Here is a 16,687-nt window from a genome sequence, read left to right on the forward strand (position 1 = left end):
CAGGATCGGCCCACATTTTTGGATTCAGCGGACACATTAGGCCCAGCTGAAACAGCTCCGCTGTTAAAAATGACAACTTCATCTGTTTTACTATTTTCTTTGATAAGATATAGTCATCTGATAAGATATACAGGCCCGACAGGGCCTGTAAGGTGTTTTCTAAATAAATAAATAAATAAATAAATAAATAAATAAATAAATAAATAAATAAATAAATAAATAAATACAGTCAAGAGAGTGGTGTGGATCTGAGAACGAACGGGGATAACCGATATTCTAGTTGACATTAAGCGGAAGAAATGGAGCTGGGCAGGCCATGTAATGCGTAGGATGGATAACCGATGGGCCGTTAGAGCTACAGAATGGATACCAAGAGAAGGGAAGCGCAGTCCAGGACGGCAGCAAACTAGGTGGGGTGATGAAGTTAGGAAATTCGCAGGCGCAAATTGGAATCAGCTAGCGCAAGACAGGGTTAATTTGAGATCGCAGGGAGAGGCCTTCGTCCTGCAGTGGACATAAATATAGGCTGATGATGACGCTTCATCTTAGCACAGAATGCATTGAACCATGCAATGCATAACGGTCGCGTGTGCTCGAAGGCCTACTTAGGCCCTTCAATGAGTGGGCCCGAGTGTGGCCCTGGCCCGTGGCTTCAAGGCCGAGCCCGGCCCGGGCCCGCGGCTTGAGCCCGGGCCCGGCCCGAGCCCGCCGACAAACGCTTCGGACGGCCCGGCCCGGCCCGCGGGCCGGCCCGGGCCCGTGCAGTGCTCTACAACATAGCATGAGACTGAATTTTACAAGATCAACATTTGCTAAGAAAACGAAACAGGATTTACATTATATACTCAGAATCATACACAAAGACAGAATAATCACATCAGATACATTACAAGCGACCAAAGTGTCAGCTGAATTCTCTCTTACTGAAATTACCGCCATTATTGTATCTGTTCAAAGTGAATGGTAGGTAATGTATTAACGACTGATGCTTATAGAGTGTTCTGAAGTGTGGAATTGACCTTATCTCAGGATTCTTGTGTTCACATTAATGCGACGACGCTCTAAGGAGGCTAATTGTTTTATGTAGTTCCAAGCTAATTCTGACATGGATGGCCTAATGGATGGTCAAAACCCCTAATTGAATATTTAACATAATTACGCGAATTAACTTTTTAATTAATTATTTAACGGAACATCTTTCAATCTACGAATTATAGCCGCTGAGTTCGCAAGGCGCATCCACTTGGAATGAATTCTCAGGACTGAACTAGTTTCGAAATATTAATTTTCAAAGTGTTCGACGAAATGCATGGGCGTTCCAGTTAACTTTTTGAGGAAAACGCTGTTTTATGCATTGAAGCACAAAAGTAACTGGCCTTAGCGCTAAAATAATGCCATAGTATCGACACTAATAATAGTGCGATCGCAAAAGCGGTAACATGGAAATGGTTTGAGGAGTGGTTCTTTGTATAATTTTTTTTTACTTTACGCGGAAACAATGTTCGTTTTTGCGGAAAAGAAAAAAAATTGCGTAGCTTGCACTGGCGGCGCAATGTTAAAGAGACAGTGGAGATGATGGGCACCTAGCTAGTCCTGGCTTTTGGGCTAGACTGAGCACTACCAAGTCACCCCCAGCATTTCCCGGAATTTATTTATTATTGATTGATTATCGATTAGCTATTGATTGGCTATCGATTGGCTATCACAAGATATTGGCCACGTACTTGGGATAGGCTAAGCACTACCAAGTTATCCGAATTTATTGATTATTGATCCATTATCGATTAGCTCTTGATTGGCTGTTGATCGGTTATCGTAAGGTATTGGCCACGTACTTGGGCTAGGCTAAGCACTACCAAGTAATCCCCAACATTTTCGGTAATTTATTGATTATTGATCGATTATCCACTAGCTATTGATTGGCTATCAATTGCCTATCGATAGGCAATTAGTCCCCACCTTTATTAGCTAGACATATCCAGGCTCAGCTTTGCTAGTTCGCAGGTGTATGTGCCATCGCTCTTGGACCCTTTCTGCACTGCTGCCAGGATCGGCCCACATTTTTGGATTCAGCGGACACATTAGGTCCGGCTGAAACAGCTCCGCTGTTAAATATGAGAACTTCGTCTGTTTTACTATTTTCTTTGAGGAGCAATAGTCATCTGATAAGATATGCAGTCAAGAGAGCGGTGTGGATCTGAGAACAAACGGGGATAACCGATATTCTAGTTGACATTAAGCGGAAAAAATGGAGCTGGGCCGGCCATGTAATGCGCAGGATGGTTAACCGATGGACCATTGGAGCTACTGAATGGATACCAACAGAAGGGAAGGCAGAAAACTAGGTGGGGTGATGAAGTTAGTAAATTCGCAGGTGCAAGTTGGAATCAGCTAGCGCAAGACAGGGTTAATTGGAGATCGCAGGGAGAGACCTTCCTCCTGCAGTGGACATAAATATAGACTGATGATGATGATGACAGTCATCTTGCACGTGTCACTTCAGCTTGGCACAGAATGCATTGAACCATGCAATGCATAACGGTCGCGTGTGCTCGAAGGCCTACTTAGGCCCTTCAATGAGTGGGCCCGAGTCTGACCCGGGCCCGCGGCCTCAAGCCCGAGCCCGGCCCGAGCCCGCCGACAAACGCTTCGGACGGCCCGGCCCGGCCCGCGGGCCGGGCCGAGCCCATGCAGTGCTCTAATCCATGCTTGTCGGCTGTCTGTTTCGTGCATTCTGTTGCGAGTCGGTGGAATTTCACTGCTGTCATCAACCCCTTCCTGTGTACATTGCTTGCAATGGAATTCCACAACAAAACAGCAACTACCAGCCTTCCGTAATTGCTGGTTTGAGATTCAACAACACAAAATTACCAGCCTTCCGTAGGGGCGCAATCGCAAACAAGAGACGTTTCTCGCGCAGACTACGTTCGCACTTGGGAAGCGGGAAAGCGGGCGGAAAGGCCAAAGCGGCCGGAAAATTCTTTCCGCGCCTGTCCAAGTTGTTCACATTTGTTTTGCTACCGCCGCGGCCGCCGCTGCCGTTTTCGTCCACATCCATCTAGTATGCCTACGTTTGTCGGCGTGGTGGTGCTCATTATCGCATTAATTCGAGCGGTATGTTCATTCATTGACCCACGTACCGCCATCAAAAGTGACCATTTTACGCAACTTCGCGCGTCATCTGCGACCTTCGGTAAATTCCTCGTTGGCGTCCGTAATTCTCCTCACACGGGCGCGGTAGCGCTGAGTCACAGGTTGGTGCCTAGGCGTGATAAAATTCTTTCAGTAGCGCACCCCGGATCTCTGCCGGGGGAGGGGGGGGGGGTTGACAGTTTGCCAATACCATCTAAACAAAACTGTAAAAAATGCGCTTTTTGCGAGTGTGCAGACGATTGCGCGTCTTACATCTTAGTTGCAGTACTCAAATGCGTAAGGAAAGAAAAGGGGTTAAACAAAAGGGGGGGTTAAGTCGGCCTCAGGGGGGGGGGGGGGGGGTTACAACCCCCGATCCCCCCCGTCGGTGCGCCACTGTATAATAACTTTTGTTTACAAGTTGTAATAACATTTCATCATTTCGTATTGTCGGCGCCTCCAGGACACCAAAGGGGCAACGGGGACACCACAGCTAAAACCCGGGCTGGCCCTTGTGTTGGGGCTCGCCAAAGCCTGCGCGTCCTACGTGAGACCTACGCTCCCAATCAATCTTCGAAACGAGAAAAGCACCCCGCGACTTCTGCAACATACCGTACACGTGCGAGGAGAATTATGGAGCGCCATCGAGGAATCTGCCTAACTATTATTGTCTGCCATGGAAGTGGAAGAAGAAATGGCTTTTATACTTCTACCTACTTGTTTTCTAGAAATGGACAATGAATAAACGGAAGACGCGGACACCTCAGAAGCGGCGGTAGTGGGTTCGCCTGGCTTTGCAAAAGCGCGAGAAGTTGGGTCACGCCAAGGCTTCGTTGCCGCACCTCCGGTCGCGCGACGTTGAATACTATCGCGAGTATTGCTGACAGTACGTTTTAGTGCCACTCTTGTCGTAGAGCAAGGGCTGGTTCTTGATCGCGTCGATCAGCATTGCAGCCTACACTTTTGGTGCCATGTTCAATTTTACGACCGGTTGTTTACATGCTAGTGTAGCTTCCAATGAAGCAGAATGACTTTCCGCCGCGTTTCCGCTTCGCCATGGCGAAAAAATCGGTCCGACACCAATTTGGCTAGCCACCTGTTTTTCTGCCTGTTTTGCCGCCTAGGCGGGCGGATTTTTGCAAGATTTTGCCGCTTCCGACAGCTTGGAGACCAAGTGTAAACGTAGCCTAAGATCCTGCGTGAGCGAGGCCTAACCGGCACCTGAAGGGAAGCGGCGGAAATGTATACCGGAGATTTCGACCACCTGGGGTCTTTAACGTGCACCTAAATCTAAGTAAACGGGCCTCAAGCGTTTTCGCCATCATCTGAAATGCGGCTGCCGGATTTGTTGCTTCATTTGTTGCGCATTTGTTGCTTCAGAATGCGGCCGCCACATTCTCGCCCAAAACTTCACAGAGTGTCAAAGCCTTGACAAACACCGTGACAGTTTTTTTCCATATGCAGACATCATTCGCTGTCCATTACCAACCCAAACGGAAGCGCCCAGGAATTAAATTGTGATAGTAGCACTGGTTTCATGAATTATGTCAGCGCGAAGCGACGAGAACAAAGGGTGGGTAAGGGGGGGGGGGGGGGATTGCGGGGGGTGTTGAACTCCCCCCCCCCCCCCGCCCCTGGCTACGCCCCTGTGGCTCGAGGTATAACAGGCCGAGCCGCGATACATACCGCTCGAACGGACGCCTCTCCGACACCCGGCAGCACACCGAGAGACATACTTGAGGCACAACGACTAGGAAGACGATCCAAAGCTCCACCTCACCCCAAGCTCAACAGGCGACAGGCGAGGGACTGGCGCCGAATACAGACGAACACCTACCCACACTTACATAGACTGCACAAAATATTTCCCAACAAACACAGCGACAGATGTCCGTGGTGCGACTCCACCCCGACACTAGAACACATCACTTACCAATGCAAGCAGCGTCCGGCAGACGCCGTCTCGCCGCTACTTAACGATACACTTAACAATTGGTCGTGGGAGGCGCGACTCTCCGAACTGGACTTGGGAAGCCAATTGGCGACCCTCGAACAGGCCCGGCGCGTCGCCATAGCCAGTGGGGCCCTGGAAGAGGGGCTCCACCCACAGTAACTAAGCACGATCTTTATTTAAATAAAGTTGTTTTTCTCTCTCTCCGTTCTGTACCACAACCGTCGCTGACCCCCGCCCGACTGCTAAACTGGTTGTCGCTGCTGACGTCGTCATCCCTGCTTTCTCTGTCACCTTAGTTTCCGTCACCTGTGACGCTGTCTCCAATTCAACTGCACTTTTTGCACCGTCTGAGGAATGTGCGCGTCGCCGGAACCTTGTCCTACCGTTTGCAGTCTTCACACTTGATGATGATTCCAGTGCTGTTTACGCGTGAAATCCGTTTCCCTGCCCTTCAACTCTATTACATGGCGAATCTGTTGGGCGTCTCGACACTTTTAATGCCATCTTTCCGTTTGATGCGCCTTGCGATACGACACCACTGCCTATCGATGCCGTCACTTCTGCCGCCGCTGCCGCCTCACTCGACCACGACGTCTTGTTGCGCAGCGTTGATAACGCGCTACCGCAAGCTCAGCGCAATTAGATCGTTCAACTGCTTGACCGTTTTCGGGCCTCTTTCGACCTCGGACAACCTTGTTTGGGGCGCACGTCAGCGGTTGTTCACCGTATTGACACCGGTCACCGTGCTCCACTGCATCAGCGTCCCTACCGAGTGTCACCAGCCGAACGCAGCGTCATTAATGAACAACTCGATGACATGCTGAAACGTGGCGTGATCCAGCAGTCACACAGTCCTTGCGCTTCTCCGGTCGTATTGGTGTGGAAAAAGGACGGCTCAATCAGATTTTGCATGGCTAACCACCGACTAAACAAGATCACACGTAAGGATGCTTATCCTCTACCACGAATAGACGATGCTCTCGATTGTCTACAAGGTGCCGAATTTTTCTCTTCCCTGGATCTTCGCTCTGGATACTGGAAAGTGCCGATGGCTGAAGCGGACCGTCTAAAAACGGCTTTTGTGGCCACTGACGGGTTATACGAATTTAATGTGATGCCCTTCGGCCTGTGTAACGCACATGCGACTTTCGAGAGGATGATGGACACTATCTACCGGAGACTTAAGTGGCGTACCTGTCTTTGCTACTTAGACGACATAGCTGTCTTTTCTCCCAATTTTGAATGTCATCTCGATCGCCTCGAGCAACTTCTTGAGTGCCTCACGGCCGCTGGTTTTGCATGCAATTAAACTTGAAAAAATGCCATTTTGGAGCCAGACAGCTTACGATTCTAGGCGACGTCATTTCACAAGAGGGAACACTACCAGACCCTGCCAAACTGCGAACCGTTGCCGAGTTTCCCAAGCCAACCACTCTTAATGAGCTCCGTAGCTTCATCGGCTTGTGCGCTTATTTTCGGCGTTTCATCCATAATTTCGCCTCTATTATCGCCCCCTTGACTCAGCTACTTGCCAGCAGCGCTGACTCCTCGGCGTGGACTCTCGATTGTGACGAGTCATTTACGACGCTGCGCCGGGTCCTTACATATCGTCCAGTACTGCGCCACTTCGATCCCAATGTGCCTACTGAAATTCACACGGACGCTAGCGGTGTCGGTCTTGGTGCCATTCTCGCCCAACGCAAAGACGGCTATGACGAGTATGTCGTTGCGTATGCCAGCCGTACCCTAACAAAGGCAGAGTCAAACTATTATGTAACGGAAAAAGAATGTTTGGCAATTATTTGGGCGATCGACAAATTTCGTACTTACCTTTACGGACGCCAGTTTGACGTTGTGACTGACCACCATGCCTTATTCTGGTTGTCATCTATGAAAGACCCCACTGGCCGCCTCGCTCAATGGGCTTTACGCCTTCAAGAGTATGACGTACGTGTCATTTATCGTTCGGGACGCAAACATTCAGACGCCGATGCCCTATCCCGTTCTCCGCTGCCTTCTGACCTACTTTGCTTACACACTTCCACCTGCGATTCGTCGTCCCTCAGCATCACCGACATGCCGGCCGAGCAACGCAAGGATCCCTGGATCGCTTCTCTGCTTGACGTTCTCTCTCACCGTTCGCTTGAATCTGTTTCACGCACCATTCGTCGCCAAGCGCAACACCTTGTCGTTCGTGAAGGCTTGTTGTACCGCTGCAATTACTAAACCGATAGCCGCAGATGGCTGCTTGTTGTCCCCCGTCATCTGCGCTCGGACATATGCACCGCCTTCCACGATGATCCTCAATGCGGCCACGCTGGCGTATTCAAGACCTACTCCCGCCTACGCCTAAGGTATTACTGGCGCGGCATGTATCGATACATTGGCCAGTACGTGCGGTCATGCCTTACGTGCCAACGCCGCAAGACTCCCCCTCATAGCACCGCTGGTCCTCTACAACCTTTACCGTGCCCTACCGACCATTTGACCGTGTCGGCATTAATCTTTACGGTCCCCTCCCGAACACTCCTGCAGGCAACCGGTGGATCATTGTCGCCGTCAACCATCTCACACGTTACGCTGAAACATCTGCGCTGCCAGCTGCCACCGCGATAGACGTCACTCGCTTCCTTCTTCGCCACCTCATTTTGCGACACGGTGCGCCCCGTGAATTATTAAGCGATCGTGGCCGCGTCTTTCTCTCAAACGCTATCGAGGCACTGCTCCAAGAATGCCGCATTGTTCACCGCACCACCTCTGCGTACCATCCTCAAACAAACGGCATGACGGAGATTTTTAACCGTACCCTTGGAGATATGCTTGCGATGTACGTGTCCGATGATCACTCCAACTGGGACCGGGTGCTCCCCTTCGTCACGTACGCCTATAACTCTGCGCCACAAACTACCACCGGCTTCTCTCCTTTCTTCTATATGGACGTGAACCATACTGTTCCATGGACACCATTTTCCCCCACCGATCCGATGTTCCTGAAGCCACGCCTGTTTCCGAAACGGCTGCTTATGCTGAAGAGTGTCGTCAACTGGCACGCTCTTTTACCGTGCAAGACCAATGTCGCCAAAAATCTGGCCATGACGAATCCACATCTAACGCCCACTATTCCCGGGAATGCTAGTTTGGCTCTGAGTCCCGTCCACAACTCCCTGCCTTTCCACCAAGCTTCTTTCAAATTACCACGGCCCCTACCGAGTAGTAGAGCAAACATCTCCCGTCACTGACTATAGCATCGAGCCGCTCGAGCCATCTGACCACCGCTGCCGAGGGCATGAAACAGTTCACGTCGCACAGCTGAAACCGTGCTACGACCCTCCTGTGCTGTCATTCCCCTAAGTCACCAGGTTGGCTCTTTTCTGTGTGGGGAGTGATTGTACCGGAGCACATCGGCACCAGCTCTGTGCCAGCCAGTGTGAAAGAAGACGTTGACGATCGTGTGGTTCGCGCTAGGTCGGTTTTCAGCGAGCCAGCTAGCTTCCCGTACAAAAATGACTGTTGATTTTCCATTGACGTATTGTTGGGGTATTGTTGAATCAACGGACTTTCAACAAAGTCTCTAAAGTCTTTGAGTTAGCTCAACAGTTGCACAATGATATTACCATTGAGAGCTTCTCAATAAATAATTTATTGAGTAACTTGTGTTGATTTTCGTAGTTGTTTTTTTTTTTTGTTGTTGTGTAGCAGTTGAGTTTAGCATATACTAATTAGGACTCGCATATGAAGGCGACATTTCCAAACTTTATTAAGAAACATTCTTTGCCTCATTCTTGTCACTTTGCGGTAGGTAGGTAGGTTCTAGTTTGGGCTCGCTTTCGTAAAAAGAAAACAGTGTGTGACCGACTTTGGCACCTAACGTTGACCGTCGAGCGCAGCAGCCCGGTGCTCTAACCTTTAGGCCAGGAGCGCACGAATACGTCTCTCGTTCTGAAACCAGTCAGCACTTTGAATGCTCGGCGCGCGCGCCCCATGTAACTTCCTCGTCTTCTTGCGACAGCTCGCGCTTTGAGGCGCCATGTTAGACTGTACTATGTCCGGGACCAGCCCGCTTTCGTAGCCGTTTACGCTACGTAGAAACTGCGACGTTGAACAAGCTTCATCATCGCCCACGAGTGACTTGCCCGCCGGCGTACAAATGCCATCGTCGTTTTAACATACAACATATGGCATAGCCATAGGTGCGATCCAAAATGCGCACGTTTTAGGGAGCAAAAGAATGTGAAATTCACTTGCAAACACGGTGACTGCGTGCATGGGGAGTTCCCCAAAAGTAGACACGGCGGCAGCGCGGATCGTGGCTATAAGGCAGGCGCCGACAAGCGACCACGCTACCTTTGAGCATCGGACGCGCTGTGCGAGCCGTAGGATGCAAGCGCGCACAGGCTGTAAACATACACTTCAGAGGTCTTAGAATTTCCTGTGCCACACCCTGTGTCTCGAAAGCATAATGCATTTTTTTATCCAAAGGCCGTGGTACTAGATATCAAACAACGAACGCGCTTTGAGAGCACAGCGCGTTGAAAGAGTTTCGGATTCAGCAACAGCCGCAACATTACGCAGCTAATCGCTGTCTCAGCGGCTGCTCCCGACACTCGCCTTGCAGAAGCATGCGATAAAATTCTTGCCATGGAAGCCTCCCAAGCCTGCAGCCATAGAGAAAGAAATTCAACAAGAGGGGACACTCGGCAAGAACTGGCAACAGGAAACACGTCACCACACGTCACGCTATACTTTTGACACCGAATGTTAGCTGCCGCGAGCATCAAAAAAAAAAGAAAGTGAACTTAAGTTAACAGGCACTGATTTATTTTTTTTTTATTTTTTGCCGCGAAAACTAAAACGTTTTGCGTATAAATGAACTTAAGCTTTGCGACTTATTTTCCTTGCCTCACCTAGCCACAGGTCAATGACGCGCCAGATACATGCGTCATCCGCCAGACACTCCCCCGAAGCCAGCGAGGATGGCTGCGCGCGCGTTTGAGCGCTCGCGCACGGCGACCCGTCTGTCTCATTCTTTTGTTCTTTTTTAAATGTAACCTGGTGTATTGGGCTCTCGGCGTATTCTTGCGTTCCTTCTGCACTGGGACACCACTGCACTATTGGACTACGGCAAGGTGAGAAATCTCGTTTCACAGTGTACGACGCAATTAGGCTTACGGCACTGGACTGAGACTTAAGACGCAGTTAGCGAAAAACAGCTCGGCCATCCTGGCGCAGTTAATTTGAGTAAATGAATCGTGCTGAGACATGTTTCCGACGCTTCCTAGGGGACTATTGTAACTTATTTCGGTTTTTTAGCCACACTGGCCGCACAGGGCGCCGTGTCGCAGTTAGCGAGAATTCAGCCGTGGTGTGTAGTCTAGTGCATCTTGCTAGGAGAAGTTTGTGCCGCTTTCTCTGACGCCAGACATTACAGAAAAGTAATTTCGTTACTTTCTGGGGTACTTTTGAGGCACGCTGGCCGCACAGCGCGCTGTGACGCAGTTAGCGAAAAGCAGCTCGGCCGTGGTGATAAAGTTAGTTTGGCGTGTAATGAATCTTAGAGGGACAAGTCTGTGACGTTTTTTGTGGCTCCGCAACAACATAAACCTTCTTTCGGTACTCACGCCTGTTGAAAACGCGATGGACGATTGCCAAGAGTGATAACAGGGGGTGTGCTGCTGGCGCCGGCAGAACGCGCGAACGACGAACATATCAGAAACTTGTAATTCGAAAATTACGTCTTCTAAAGGACTGAAAAAAGGCATTGCACCCACGCATTTGTCTTGAGTGCCTGTTGCGTCCGTCTCTGTGTATGTCGCGTACCGTCGCGTCGCCCGAGGCCAAGTTTTGGAAACGCGAAGTCGCTCGTATTTGTGCTGCCTAAGTGCAGGAAATAATGCCCGGAAATTGGGGAACGCTTGGACATCAGATGTTTTCATATATGTTTTCGAATGAGTCGGGTATTTTCTACGCCATGTATGTAAAAGCGAATTGCTTTTGTTTGTAATGCCGCCCATTCACCGCTTTCGTACGTTTCGCCTCGCAGTATTCCTATGTCTAAATACCAAAATGACTCATGCTGGTAACATGCTGTTACGTGCTTGCAAATGTAACATGCTTGTAATTTACTTATTTTTCAGCTGGTACCGTCCGGTGGAGCTTCATACAGGAACTACTGCCTTACCTGCTGGTGTCACAACGTTGGATGAACGCACAAAAAGCGCGGAACGAGCTTTTATATAGTGCAAAATAAATATTTCCTCATTGCACAAAAGGTCTTGCGTCTACTTTGTGAAATTGCACGTGGCACAGATTCGATGGGACTTTACGAGATCGTTCGCAATCATTTTTACTACATAATAAACCGATTCTGCACGAAGACAAAAATGTGGTTGATCCCTCTTATATAGGAATCGGTATAGAACACGAAAGTGAAACGTGTCTTCACAGAAGTAGTGTAATGTTTATTGCACATTGATATATAATGTCTATTGGTGTTCTGTGGCTAAAGCGCCCTTAGGCGTTGATGCACCCACGCTGACGCCTGGTGGCACGTCTCCTCCATTACGACTACCAACGTCGATGACCATGAGCAACCGTCGTGCATATGGAAGCTGCAATACGCTGCACACGCTAGCACAACGCGAAAGACGAAGCACGTAACTGACACACTAATACAACGCGCAAGACAAAGCACGTAATTGAATCGTCACCGAGTCAAATCAGCGCGTACAGCGCGTCGTAATTGCAGCCTCCGCGATCAACTTCAGAAACATTTTCAGAGCTAATTGCGGAGGCCACGCTCCGCTGTGCTGAGTACGGTGAACGCCACCTAGGTGGCGTTGGTAGTGCTTCTTGATGCCAGCGTCCCTTCGAATGCTGGCATCGAGGCGTCGTAGTGCTGAGACCACCGAAGCGTTCACTGTCGGTGCGCGTTAGTGTCATAATGCAGTACTTCTCTTTTCTGCTCGTAGGCGGCGGCACCGCCCCGAGCAAGAGCGCGGGTACACGGAGGAGTGTTAGATATATAAGGCGCGTCTGTGTAGCTCTCTGCAAATGCGTTTGTGGCGCAATGGGTTAAACGCTCGGCGATCTATCGTCGCGGACCGAGAGGTCGTGGGTTCGATTTCCAAATTTTGCATGTTTGTGGAACCTTTTCTTCTGGTTTCTTTCTTTGTATTATGTTCGTGTACATTGTAAGCTGACGTATTTCCGTGACGGAAATACGTCAGTGAAGTCTTGGTGGACCCCGGCATAAAACACTTTCGTGTTAAAAGTTCCACAAACAAGCAAAATTTGGAAATCGAACCCACGATCGTATTTCCCACATCGTATTTCCGTGACGGAAATACGTCAGTGAAGTCTTGGTGGACCCCGGCATAAAACACTTTCGTGTTAAAAAAAAGAAAAAGAAGGGGAGGGGGGGCGCAGCCGGCGTGCTAGCTTGCGTTCAAAATACGCGCGCCCAAAACCGAAACCGGAAGTGATGTAAGTGATCGACACCGACCGCTTGGCACGCTGCAGTCAATTCGGCCGCTGGGCCCTATGGGAGTGTCCCCTCTTGTTGAATTCCTTTCTCTATGCCTGCAGCTCTCCTATGTTCAGTGAAACAAACGAAGGCCAAAGAGAAATTAAAGAAATCAAACAACAGTTACGCGCCCACGTTATACCCTACTTTTTACCGCGTCATCTGCAAACATGCTGCAAACTACTTGAACAAGTTATTGTTCATAAAAAAAATGTCACAGTTTCGCCCTAAGGGCGAAGCAATGAATGCGATAGCAACACAGCAATGTCATACGAAGTAAGGTGAGCGGCTTTGGTAGCAACAACACGCAGAACTGTTGTCGACGCCATCGGCGTTTTGCCCGCGTTAGCTCAAAATGCGTGCGGCGTTGGTGACTGTTGCTGGAGCCTCTGATATAAATAGGCACTTGGTGCCGCAGCTAAACGTCGCCTCCCTTCCCTCCCCCTCCCCCACGGCCTCTCGCGCGTCCGAAGAAGGCGCGTTTGCTCTACATATATGGTGATTGTAAAGGAGAAAAGAGACGCCTACTTCTGCAGCCCTTAAGCGAGCACGGCGCAGAACGCGCGTTTGTTCTCCGCCGTGCGTTCACTCCCCGTGAAAGACGCGCCCCTCGCGCCCTTTCACTCGCACATACAGCGTTCGGCGCGCGGCGACGATTTCATCTCCAAATGACGTCATACGGAACCTCACGGCGACGGCGACGGCGACGGCGACGGCGACGCCGACGGCGACGGCGACGCCGACGGCAGAAATCTGCTTTTGAGTGTCCATATAATTGCTATCGCAATAATAAAGATATTAGTAATAACTTTTACTCATAGGTGACGCAATGAAAGCCAAACCAGTGTTTGAGCATGAGTGTTAAAGTGTGTGCGTGCGTGACTTTATTGTGAGGGCCGTGACTGCTGCGACCGGGTCGCAGCAAACAAAAGGTGCCCAAAACGTTTGGTGCAACCCATGACGTCATGTCCGCTATAACCCATGATGTCACGTCCGTTTATTTTCATGGCGGCTGTTTTTCGGGGCCGGTCGCGTTGTGAAGCGGTCCGTATTCCGTGCCTTCTTACAGCGTAAGTAATCGATTTTTCCACTCTATATGCATGTAATAAAAGGTTGGGGCTGTCAGCTGCTTGATGTGTTGCCGTTAGTTATCTTGCGCGCATATTTTGCCTCGTGGCCGCGTCAAATTGCAGCCGGCCCGTGGAATGGGCCGTGGCATCCCATATAAAGCTATAAAGCTGATCCTCCGTCAGGATCGTTAGTACGTGTACAGAACCATCCAGTAGTGTGGTTCAGTGAATGATGCGTGAAAAAACGAGGACGCAAGAAAATACTGGCATGGTGAGCTGTTCCGCCAGATCGTGTTGAATCGCGTTTTTGCGCGAGATGGTCGAACAGCTTTGCTACTGCTTTTCTACAGCTTTGCTGCATTTCATTTAATCATCACCTGCATTCTTTTTAATAAGACAAATGGCATTACTGCGCGAAAGAGCGTCTCGGAAGTTTCCCAACAACAGCCAATGCCGCCGTGCCTGTTGCATGCACGCTTACCGGCTACACGCTGTCCTGATGCAGTTGGAACGATTATGACGCAGTATCAGCCTGCTACTGCGGGATGCAGGATCACGATGACAATACAATTAAAATAACTGAAGAAATTAATGCAGTAAGTGTGGTGTTCAAACGTTGCCAAGCGTGATAAGCGGAGGTGCCTCGTAAGATGCGTTGAATGAATCGGCTTTCTAAAGTCAGCTTCGCCGCAGTAGACGTGTTACGCGGTGAAGCTTACCCAAACATTATTGCAGTGAAGCATACCAAAAGTGAAAAGGGGTCGCTATCACGGGACATGTATATGTTCCTTAACTATGTACGCGCGCACTCGCCTTCGCCCATCACATTACGCGCGCCCAGGAGCGTAATAAGTGTATTGGCAGGTGTACTCACATATATGAAAACTGCCAAGAAAAGCTGGTTAAGGCAAGCTCTCTTGTCGAAACGTTTGCACCAGCCTGTTCGACCACTGTTATCCCCGCAGTTTGTGTGTTGCGGTGAAGAATACCGATAGTGGGTAGGGGTCACGCGAATCGGGAGTGTAGGGTTTCAGCCAGCGACGAACCCTACCAGTCTCAACGTTCTAGTCTCAACAAAGCACATTTTTGCGCCAGGATGACGTTTCGACAACTTTTGTTGGCTGTTGGTGATGACACAACTCTTTTACAGATAACATTCTCTAAGCCTTTTGAAATGACAGGGAGCACTGACACCGGCCGATAATTTGACATGTCATTTCTGTCCCCTGATTTAAACAGTGCAGTCAGCTTCGCCTGTTGCATTTTTGTAGGGTAAACGCCAGTAGACAAGCAAACATTGAAAACGTGGGTAAAAACAGGCACTTTGCTTTGTTGTGTACCTGTCATACTGCTATTAAATTTTCCTTTCCTTTTAAAGTGCTTACGTACATCACATCGCAAGGAGTCACTGTGTAATTAGTGGCCTTGTCATGTTAAAAAACCAGGCTCTACTCAAGAGAGGTTGGGGTTAAGTACCTGTGAAATATTTTTAGAGGGGTAGTTTGCTGAGAAGAAATCAGATGCCAGAAACAGTCCTGTGGTTTCCTGGGTTTGAGTATTTAATAGTGGAAAGGATACAAAATACATTATATTTCTTGTCTGAAACCGACAAGTAAGTGAAATATGTAAATATATTAAATAGCGTCCATGGAGCAACTGCAAGCTGTGCACACCTAGACCCAAAACGCGCTTCTCTTGCTCCAGTCCATGCAGGCTGTCAGCTGCTTTGTTGAAGCCTCTGGTACATTCTCAGTTGTGCAGTAATTTTTGTCTGCATTTTGCTCAAGTGTGCCCTAGACATAATTGAGTGATTTGCAGTTGCAACTGGACTGCAGCCTCAGCTTGGGAGACCAGTGGTAGGGCACATTTTGTAAAACTAAGCTACACATAGCATTACCAGTCTGAGCAGAGACCTGTTTATATATGTGCCGTCTTTAGCATCTAGATTTTTTACCATGAATTCGGAAAAATCTCCAGCACATCGAGTCCCTAGATTTGAAATGCTGTATAAGTTGTCTTCTTGTTCATTGCGGCTGCGCTTAACTTCTGTCCCAATAGGAGAGCACTTCTGCATAGCACATCAAGGACCATTCTTATTAACATGCCTTCCTTTTATTTATCTTACCTACAATCAAGAGCACACGTATATAGCACATGAATGTGCTGTGCTTGGACTTGACTTACATTGCCATGTTTAGTAGCACAGTGCTCATAGTTGGTGTTGGTTCATTCAAGCTAAGCATTACTACAACCTTTAACTGTAGGTATTATGGTGTGAGAGCAGAGAAATGGATATGCAAAGACAGTTGGGCACGTTAAGACATCTTTTTGTGTGTGAAAAGGTGAAAGATACACAAAATGGGATAGAACACGTGCACTTTCATCTTTTCTCACAACAACAACAGCAAAAAAAAAAAAAACGTCGGAGGAATAAGGTTCCTTCACTGTGCCATAGAAACTATATGTTTGCTCTCAAATGTAATTCTGATTCGTTGGATTTGTTCTTGTGCTGTTTTTCTTGAGTGTGCTTTACTTTTCACACGTCAACGTTTTAAACTCGTTTTTATTTTTTACAGACTGAACATCCCACGTCTTGGTTTGACTACCTGGTACAGGATACTTGCAGTTGGCATGGAGTGGTGAAGCAGCATGGTGTACTTTTATTAAAAGCACAGATTTCACCAGTATAGAAGCAGTTCATCAAAAAAAACATGTGTGCTGAAAATAAAGTGTTCCTACCCACATTCCTCAGTGTCTAATTATGCTTGTATCCCTGTGTTCTCTTCAGCAAAACCACTTATATGGGGAATTGATTGTGATAAGTGCTTGTGAGAGTTTTCAGGAAGAGCTTTGGACCCTTTTTACTGGTGCACAGGTAAAATGTGCACATGCTGTAAAATTGAAACACCAGGTGGAGTAGCAAACACCAATGCTTGATGTGGCATTTGTCGGGCTTGTGTGTCGGCACATTTTCCATACAACAATATGCTCTAGGACAGCATGCTAGCA

At 48.8% G+C, this 16,687-nt stretch overlaps 1 long non-coding RNA gene across 1 annotated transcript; it reads left to right on the top strand.

Annotated features, from left to right (window-relative positions):
- The first annotated feature begins 13,521 nt into the window (after positions 1-13,521).
- On the top strand, positions 13,522-16,422 carry LOC125945289 (uncharacterized). Its single transcript, XR_007466785.1, has 2 exons — positions 13,522-13,678; positions 16,255-16,422. It is a non-coding gene; the product is annotated as an uncharacterized LOC125945289 (long non-coding RNA).
- Positions 16,423-16,687: the final 265 nt, after the last annotated feature.

The sequence above is a fragment of the Dermacentor silvarum genome, chromosome 5 (assembly GCF_013339745.2).
Source record: "Dermacentor silvarum isolate Dsil-2018 chromosome 5, BIME_Dsil_1.4, whole genome shotgun sequence".
Lineage (NCBI taxonomy): Eukaryota > Metazoa > Arthropoda > Arachnida > Ixodida > Ixodidae > Dermacentor > Dermacentor silvarum.